Source organism: Lampetra fluviatilis, chromosome 62, assembly GCF_964198595.1.
Source record: "Lampetra fluviatilis chromosome 62, kcLamFluv1.1, whole genome shotgun sequence".
Taxonomy (NCBI): Eukaryota; Metazoa; Chordata; class Hyperoartia; order Petromyzontiformes; family Petromyzontidae; genus Lampetra; species Lampetra fluviatilis.
In genome coordinates, this window is record NC_136336.1 from 784,772 (window position 1) to 792,712 (window position 7,941).

Genomic DNA, 7,941 nt, shown 5'->3' on the forward strand with positions numbered 1-7,941 from the left:
TACAGCTGGGTTCTCGCAGGCATCGACCAGGTCGTAAATGAAGATGGAGAAGAGATATGGACCGCGGAGTGGGATTTTACGAGCCTCCACCAATTCTTACTAGTTAAGGTCTTATCAGTAAGCTCCTTCTTGAGCTTCATGTTGTAGTTCCTTCTAGCCTGATTCTCAGCCTGGTTGTAGGAGTGTCTTGCTTGGGCAAATTTCAGCTTGTTGACGGCAGTGTTGGTTTTTTTTTAGCTGGCAGAAGAGGCGTTGCTTTTTCCTGTAGCTCTCCTGCACTTCTCGTCAAACCCGTCCATGCCTTATCTCCGGGATTTTTGTGACTTTTTTGCTGGAGATGTATAGCAGCTCCATAGTATTACAGATGAGGTTAGTGACCTCGCCTCTTGACCACTCTGTAACGACGATTAAGCCGCTTATTCCCCAATCGTCGGCTTTGTTGTATTACCACACTTTCATCTTGTTGGGCTTGTCTGTGTACGCAGGGACAGCCGAGCTTTACAAAGACTGGGTTATGGTCTGAGGTACCCAGGTGGGCAAGCGTAGTAGATATGACAGGAAGGTCAGTCATGACGAGGTCCAGGATTTGGTCACCTCTTGTTGTAAATTCAACAATCTGTTGGGAGGCCCAAGCAGTGTGAAAACTGTAGAGCTCGGCGGCCAGGAGAGTTGTGTTGTTCGGCTACCAGCCCAGTCTTCATGATGGAAATTGAGGTCTCCCACCTGCATGATGGAATGTCCATCGAAGTCTGTCATTCTTGACAGGGTTTGTGTCCGGGTAGTCAAATATGTCATTGTTAGCAACAGGTGGTCTGTACGTGACTCTGATGAGTAGCTTCTGGGAACGTGATGTGAATGTGCCACATAAGTCCAATGTCTGTTGGATCTCTTTGGGAGTCATGATAGATGGCAGTTCCTTGTACGCTGTAAACTGCAATGGCCCCTTCGGATGAGGCAGCTCTATCTCTTCAGCAGCACATGGTGTAACCGGGCATTGCAATGTAGTCAGCTCCGTCTTAAACAGATGGATCCAGGCATGTTTATACCACGATGACAACGGTGGGTTCCTTCTCCTTGCACAAGAGTGCGAGTTCTCCGATGTTGGATCTCAGGCCACGGGTGTTGAACCTCAATGATTCGCAGTTCCTTGTCTCGTAGTCGGTGGCCAGGCGCATGCCGTGTCCGTTTTGGTCCGTCACTTTCGAGGCTTTGCTTTGTTTCTTGTGGAAATTGAGAGGAGGGTGTAAGGGTTGCTGGCCATTGATCCAGGGCACACTTGAGCAGTGTGGTGGTGGTGTAGCGCTATACCATGACCTGCAGACTCATAACAGAGCATGCTGAGGCGTGAACCACTGAAGGGTGGACTGACCAGCGTTTTTGTTATACCCCCACGACCCCATAGCCTGATCCCAGTACAAACGTGCCACCCACAAGTGACAACATCTACGAGTACTGGGAAACGGTGTCTGAGCTGCGTAGCTGGCCGGCGCGGTAATCTCGGGACGTAGGTGTGTAATCTTGCGAACGGCAATTTTTCCGCCCACATAAATGGTGGCCATGACAAGGCAAATGTTCCAGCTCGTGCAGAAATGAAGTGAAGATTCTATCGGCACGTGCTACAGTAAGCCCCTGTGGGTGCACGTCCAAGCACTGGGTTGAGAAATAACTAGCGGGAAGCCTGTTTTATGACTGGAGTCATGCTAGACACAACTCGTCAACCTCACCATAGGGGCTGTCCATAAATGACGTCACGCACCTATTGGGGGGGGGGGGTCAGACATTTGTGACAATGTGTGACGAGGGGGGGGGGGGGGGTGAGAAATGTGACGTCACATCAAAATGCGCAACTTTAACATGTTCTACTTAATTAAATAGGATTTTAAATAAATGTTTTCTCCTACAACATCAGAGTGCAGCGCCACATTACATACGCACTACAATGACAATAGTTTCAAGCGATTTGAAGCATGTTTTAACTTTGGGGGGGGGGGCAGAGCTTTGTGACGTCATATTTGAGGGGGGGGGGTCTGACTTTTTGTGATGCCGTGGGACGAGGGGGGGGGGGTCATGAATCGTCCAAATTCGCGTGACGTCATTTATTGGCGCCCCATATACGATACACCAGCAGCCCCCAACACTCACCAGTTTATACGGTGGCGAGATGTTAACTACCTCGCCTGGTATAGAGGAGGTCGTTGGTTTGATCCTGACCCTGACGCCTGCTGTATATTTGGAATTTGCGTTTCTCTCTCTCTCTCCCCGTGGTCGCGTGGATTTTTCTCCGAACCCTCCGGTTTCCCCATCCATATTTAGAATCAACGTCACGCGTTAGAGTTATATGGCTGCTATAACTTCCCACGTGATGATGATAAGCCACTTCGTTTGAGCTATCATTTGTGATGGCCAGGTCGCTTCTGAAAAGAGCTATAGAGCTCCAGTGGGCCTTACCATGGTTAAAAAAAAAATTGGTTAAAATAGATTTTTGGGCCAGATCGCGCGCGAGTTAAACCTCCACCACATGACACAGCCAATTCACAACGCTGTCCTTAGATCTGCTCCGACCTGTTATTACCTCAAAGCGATAAAAAAAAAACTCTGCGACGTGTGCCTAATTGCCTATTAATAGCTCCAAAGATTGTGCATGCGATTTGGATCAAAACCCGTTTAATGCAACTGCTGAACCCAAAAGTCTTTGTTTGGAACCACCAAAGTTCCATCTCTTGCATGTCCACTCTGCCATATCTGTCCTCAGCAGCCTGTCAAGGATATACAAGGGGGCGGGGGGGATCATTTTCTTTTGGTGGATTCCTTGATAGTGCGGATTGCTTCGGCGATGAGGTTGTTCCAGAGTTGTTGGTGCTCGCAGATGGGAAAGATTTGTCCAAGCCCCGTGGTGAGGCAGGGTCCACCCCAGGCCCTCCTACCCACCCTCGCGCCACCCCAACCGCCGGGCCTGGCCTAGATAAGGAACTTTTGTTTATCTGGACCAAAAAAAACCCCCCACTAATTGTCGCAGATTTATCCGAAGATATGGAGTCATGGAGAGCCTCGTCACGATTATGGCGTCACAACCACGCGGTTGGCTACATACGGTGCGAAAGAAGTTCAACATACAATTGCACATATATACTCAACCATTAACATCAATATACATCATTGTTGGCACTGCATGTTGAGAATTAGAATTAACTTGGTAATATGTATAATGGTTACAGTCATTATTATTGTGCTTGTTTATCCGGAAAAGCCTCAAAGTGATTCGATTTAGCGTGCAAACTATGAATGTTATCTAAATGCAATCAATTTAAGCCTGAAGATACAACATTAAATGCTTAAACTGTACTTAGAAATCTGCAGAACAATGTTTCTAAATGTGGAGGGAAAAAAACGGAGGATAAGGAGAAAAATCCATATACAGGCATCAGGGTCGGGATCGAACCCACAACTTCCCGTATACCATGCGAGGTAGTTAACATCCCCTAGCCACCGTGGCGAGATGGTGGTATGAACAAGCTAAATATGTTCTTCACTCTCGGCCCATGGACTCCTTTCGAAACGTTCTGTTTCAGCAAGAGGCACGGGCAGGGAGCCAGGTCGTGTTTCAACTGCCTGGTTTATCCCAACCACCCCTCTGTCGACTCGTTGCCCTACGTGCGCCGAAAAGTTAGTGGTTCACTCTGTGCTTATCTTAATTTCAGATGGGAAAATATAAACATTGAGTGGATATACATATACGTACTGTATAGTAATACAACTTGGATTTATGTATTGTGTACATGCAAATGCATTTAAAGATGCTGCACATGAACAGTGTGACATAGCCATCCTAGGGAAAAAAGCCATGCATTCGTTATTTAGAGATCACCAGCCATGCATTCATTATATAGACATCACCTGCCATGAACTCGTTATATGGAGATCACCAGCTATGTATTAATTATAAAGAGATCACACAGCCATGCATTCGGTATATGGATATCACCAGGCATGCATTCGTTGTATAGAGATCACCAGCCATGCATTCGGTATATGGAGATCACCAGGCATGCATTCTTTATATAGATATCACTAGCCATGTACTCATTATATAAATATCGCACAGCCATGCGTTCGGTATTTGGAGATGACAGGACATTCATTCGGTATATAGTGATCGCTAGCCATGCATTCGTTACATAGAGATCACCAGCCATGTATTCGTTATATGGAGACCACTAGGCATGTACTCGTTATGTAGAGATCACCAGCCATACATTCGTTATATACAGATCAACAACAATGTATTCGTTATATAGAGATCACGAGGCATGTACTCGTTATATCGAGAACATGAGCCATGCATTAGTTATATGGAAATCATTGGCCATGTATTTTTTAAATAGAGATCACTAGCCTTGTACTCGATATATAGAGATCGCTAGCCATGCATTCGTTATGTAAAGATCACCAGCCAAGTATTATTTTTTATAGATAACACAGCCATGCATTCAGTATATAGAGATGACAGGCCATTCATTCGTTATATAGAGATCATCAGCCATGTATTCATGATATAGACATCACCAGCCATCTACTCGTTATATACTGTAAAGATCAAGAGTCAGTCATTCGTTATATATAGATCACTAGGCATGTACTCGTTATATAGAGAACATGAGCCATGCATTAGTTATATAGAGATCACTAGCCATATATTCGTTATATAGAGATCACCAAGAATGTACTCGTTACATAGAGATCACCAGTCATGTATTCGTTATATAGAGATCACTAGCCATGTATTTGTTATATAGAGGTCACCAAGAATGTACTCGTTATATAGAGATCATCAGCCATGTATTCCGTATATAGATATCACTAGCTATGTGTTCGTTAGGTAGTGACATCGGGGATGTCTCTGAATGGTGCCGGCCCGGGAGAGCCGTGGCGTAAGATGTACTTATGTCGCGGACAGCACCGTGTGTTGCTGTGTGAGGCCGGCTCTAGCATAGCACAGCGTGCGATGCACCATCATCGCATACACCCCGTAGGTGGATGTAGTTCCAGCCCTAGCGGGGCTTGGTGAGCGCTGGGATAGCGCGGACACCACACATGGCGTGTAGTGCGGGTTCCCACAAGGGGGAGCAGGAGAGTGTCAGCCCAGGGACAGGGTTGCCCTGGGCCATGGCACTCTGGTTGACCCCGTAGGCACGTGATCCTGAGTGTTCACAGAGAGGGCTCAAGGTGGGGGCTAGGGGGTGATTACATGTCCGGGGAGAGGGATCGAGAGAGAAGGTACTATTTTACTCTACCGAGTGTTAACATCCCCAGCGTTTAACAGTACTCTCCTGTTTCGTATTTAATTAATTTACCCACCCAGCGGCATAACAAAAGGCGGCTTGAGCCTTGCTGGCTTATCTACATATGCCATCTACATTACAAAGGCTCAGTTCCAGCAGCAGCACTGACCATCTCACAACTCCTCCTCTCCCGCGGCCCTTCCTGGCTCCTCCCCCCTTAACCAGTATATAAGGTCGTACCTCTTAGGACTTCTCTCCACTTGATACAGATTTTTTGCTGTGACAGTTTCACCTGAAGACGGAAGCTTGTGTTGCCTCCGAAACGTCGTGATTTTATTGTTTTTATTTTTTATTAAAGCTTCAAATCTAGAAAGAACAATACATAGTGTATAGTAATACAGTATATAATTTAATGTTGGGTTTGTCTATGGCAGTATATAGTAAGGGGTAGACCCGTGTGATGTAAGAGAAAAAAGTTTAGCTGGAAGCATATTATATTTTTTTGCGACATAGAATTGTAATGTATTACTTACTGTTAATAGCTCAGCTTATTGGAGAGTATATTTAGTATACTGATGATGTTTATACTGCAGCTACATACTATTAACATTCCTTCCCTTTATTAATGCTACCTCTATCCCCTCTCTTTGATGCTGCTAATCCTGCATAATGCACGGGCATAATATTACTTTGAAACCCCCCGCCCACCTCCTACGCATTTCACAAGTAGTGACTAATCCCATATCTGCATTTCCCATAAATATGCTAAATTCCTCTTGATATGCAAATTATTTTGTTCAAGGCGCTCTTCCCCCTCCAACCCAGCTGAAATATACGCTCCAAGCCTGGTGGTGTTTCATTCAGATGCTGTCTTCCCGACAGACCTGTTCTTCACCTGAGGACGGCTGCTTGCATTGTGGCCGAAACGTCGTGAGAATTATTTTATTATGTTTTATTTGTATTATTTCCCTTCTACGTGACTTTACCGAAAGAACCAAGAAGATGAAGAGGACCTCGTGCTGCCTACAGCTCCGGAGGATGTGGTGGAGACGCTGCCAGTGGAGCAGAGCGCCATCCGGGCGAGCGACGCTTCGCCATCGGCGGAGGCGACCCTCTGGCGCACAGTCACCTCGCAGAGCTCCTCCATGCTGCAGCTTCGCCCCTCTTGGAGATCAGTCCCACGATCTCGCTGGTGAAGGAGGGAGCGGCGATGTCGCTCGTGGATGACGACTCCGCCGCCATTTCACAGCAGGCGGGAAATTCGTTGGTGTGGCCCGCGTATTCGGCCTCCAGCCCGCCAAACTTGAAGATGCGCCGTCGGCGCCGATGGACATCCCGGCTCTCCGCCATCGGCTTCCTTTTATTAAAGAGTTTGCGGCTACCAGTGATGACCGGGTGGCCTTCAAGTGGCGGTTCCTCACGAACACCGACTTGGGGGGATGGACGGCATTGCCTGCCGTCCTCGACGACAATGCACTTCTTCTTGGTTCTTTCAGTGCAGTCACGTAGAAGGAAAATAATAAAATAATAAAAATAAAACATAATAAAAATAATTATTATGAAGGAAAATAATAAAGTAATACAAATAAAAAATAATAAAAATGATTATTATGTTGTATTTTTATTATTTTATTATTTTCCTTCTATGTGACTTTACCGAAAGAACCAAGAAGATGAATCCCTGCAGTCACGAAAACTTTAAATCGACAATGCACTTGTGGCGTTTCTCGATATCCCGCCTCTGGAGAGGTCCACCCTTATTCAGGCTTTCGACCAGATGGCGTCAATCTACGAGACTCCAGTGAATAAGCGCCACAAGTTCGCCACGCGACGGAAGGGGGAAACCGAGTCGGCCATAACCTTCCGTAGTGTGCTTTTGGCATTTACGAAAGCCGCCTTCCTGAAAATGGACCACAATGGTATCGACGCGTTGGTCCTCGAGAGACTGCTGGCCTTGACAATAGTCCTCCACACCATTCTTCCAGCCGAAGATGATGACAACTCGTCTCTCAAGATCACTAACTGCATCCAAGCCCAGCAACTTCTGGAACAGGACAGAGCACAGGTGACATGTGCCGCTTCCCTCACGGAGTCGGAGCCACTGGATGGAGCGGAGCCCATGTCAGCATGTGGGTCGACTCAGGGTGGAGGCGACCGGCGTGATGATAGGGCGTGACGGACGGACGAGCAGCGGCGGCCAAGGTCGTCGTCTCGTTCCAGAGGCAGCCGTGTTAACTGTTACAATTGCGGCCTGCCGGGGCACGTGTTATCGGGCTGCCGCGTACCACGACGGCGCCTCCCAGCTTCGCCGCCATCCTACGCTTCCCTAAACCCTAAGGCGAGTCACGACGCACTCCACATTCGACTTCTGGCTTCACCTCACCCATCTAGGCGTTTTGGTTCGCATCCTGGTCGCGCGTCGGTACGGGAGAGTCCTATGCGTGATCGTGAGTTTCGTCCGGTCCGACTGGATCAGTGGTCAGAGCTGGCCCATTGAGTGGTGGTTGTGGCCGCGGGTTCATCTGCCGTGCTTGGGTTTATTGAGGGTGTGGAAATAAGGATGCTAGTCAACACGGGTGCATCGGCAACTATCATCTCGAAATTGATCTACAATATTTTGCCCCCTAAGTGTCGGGTTCTAGACCCTGTTGATGCACCCTGT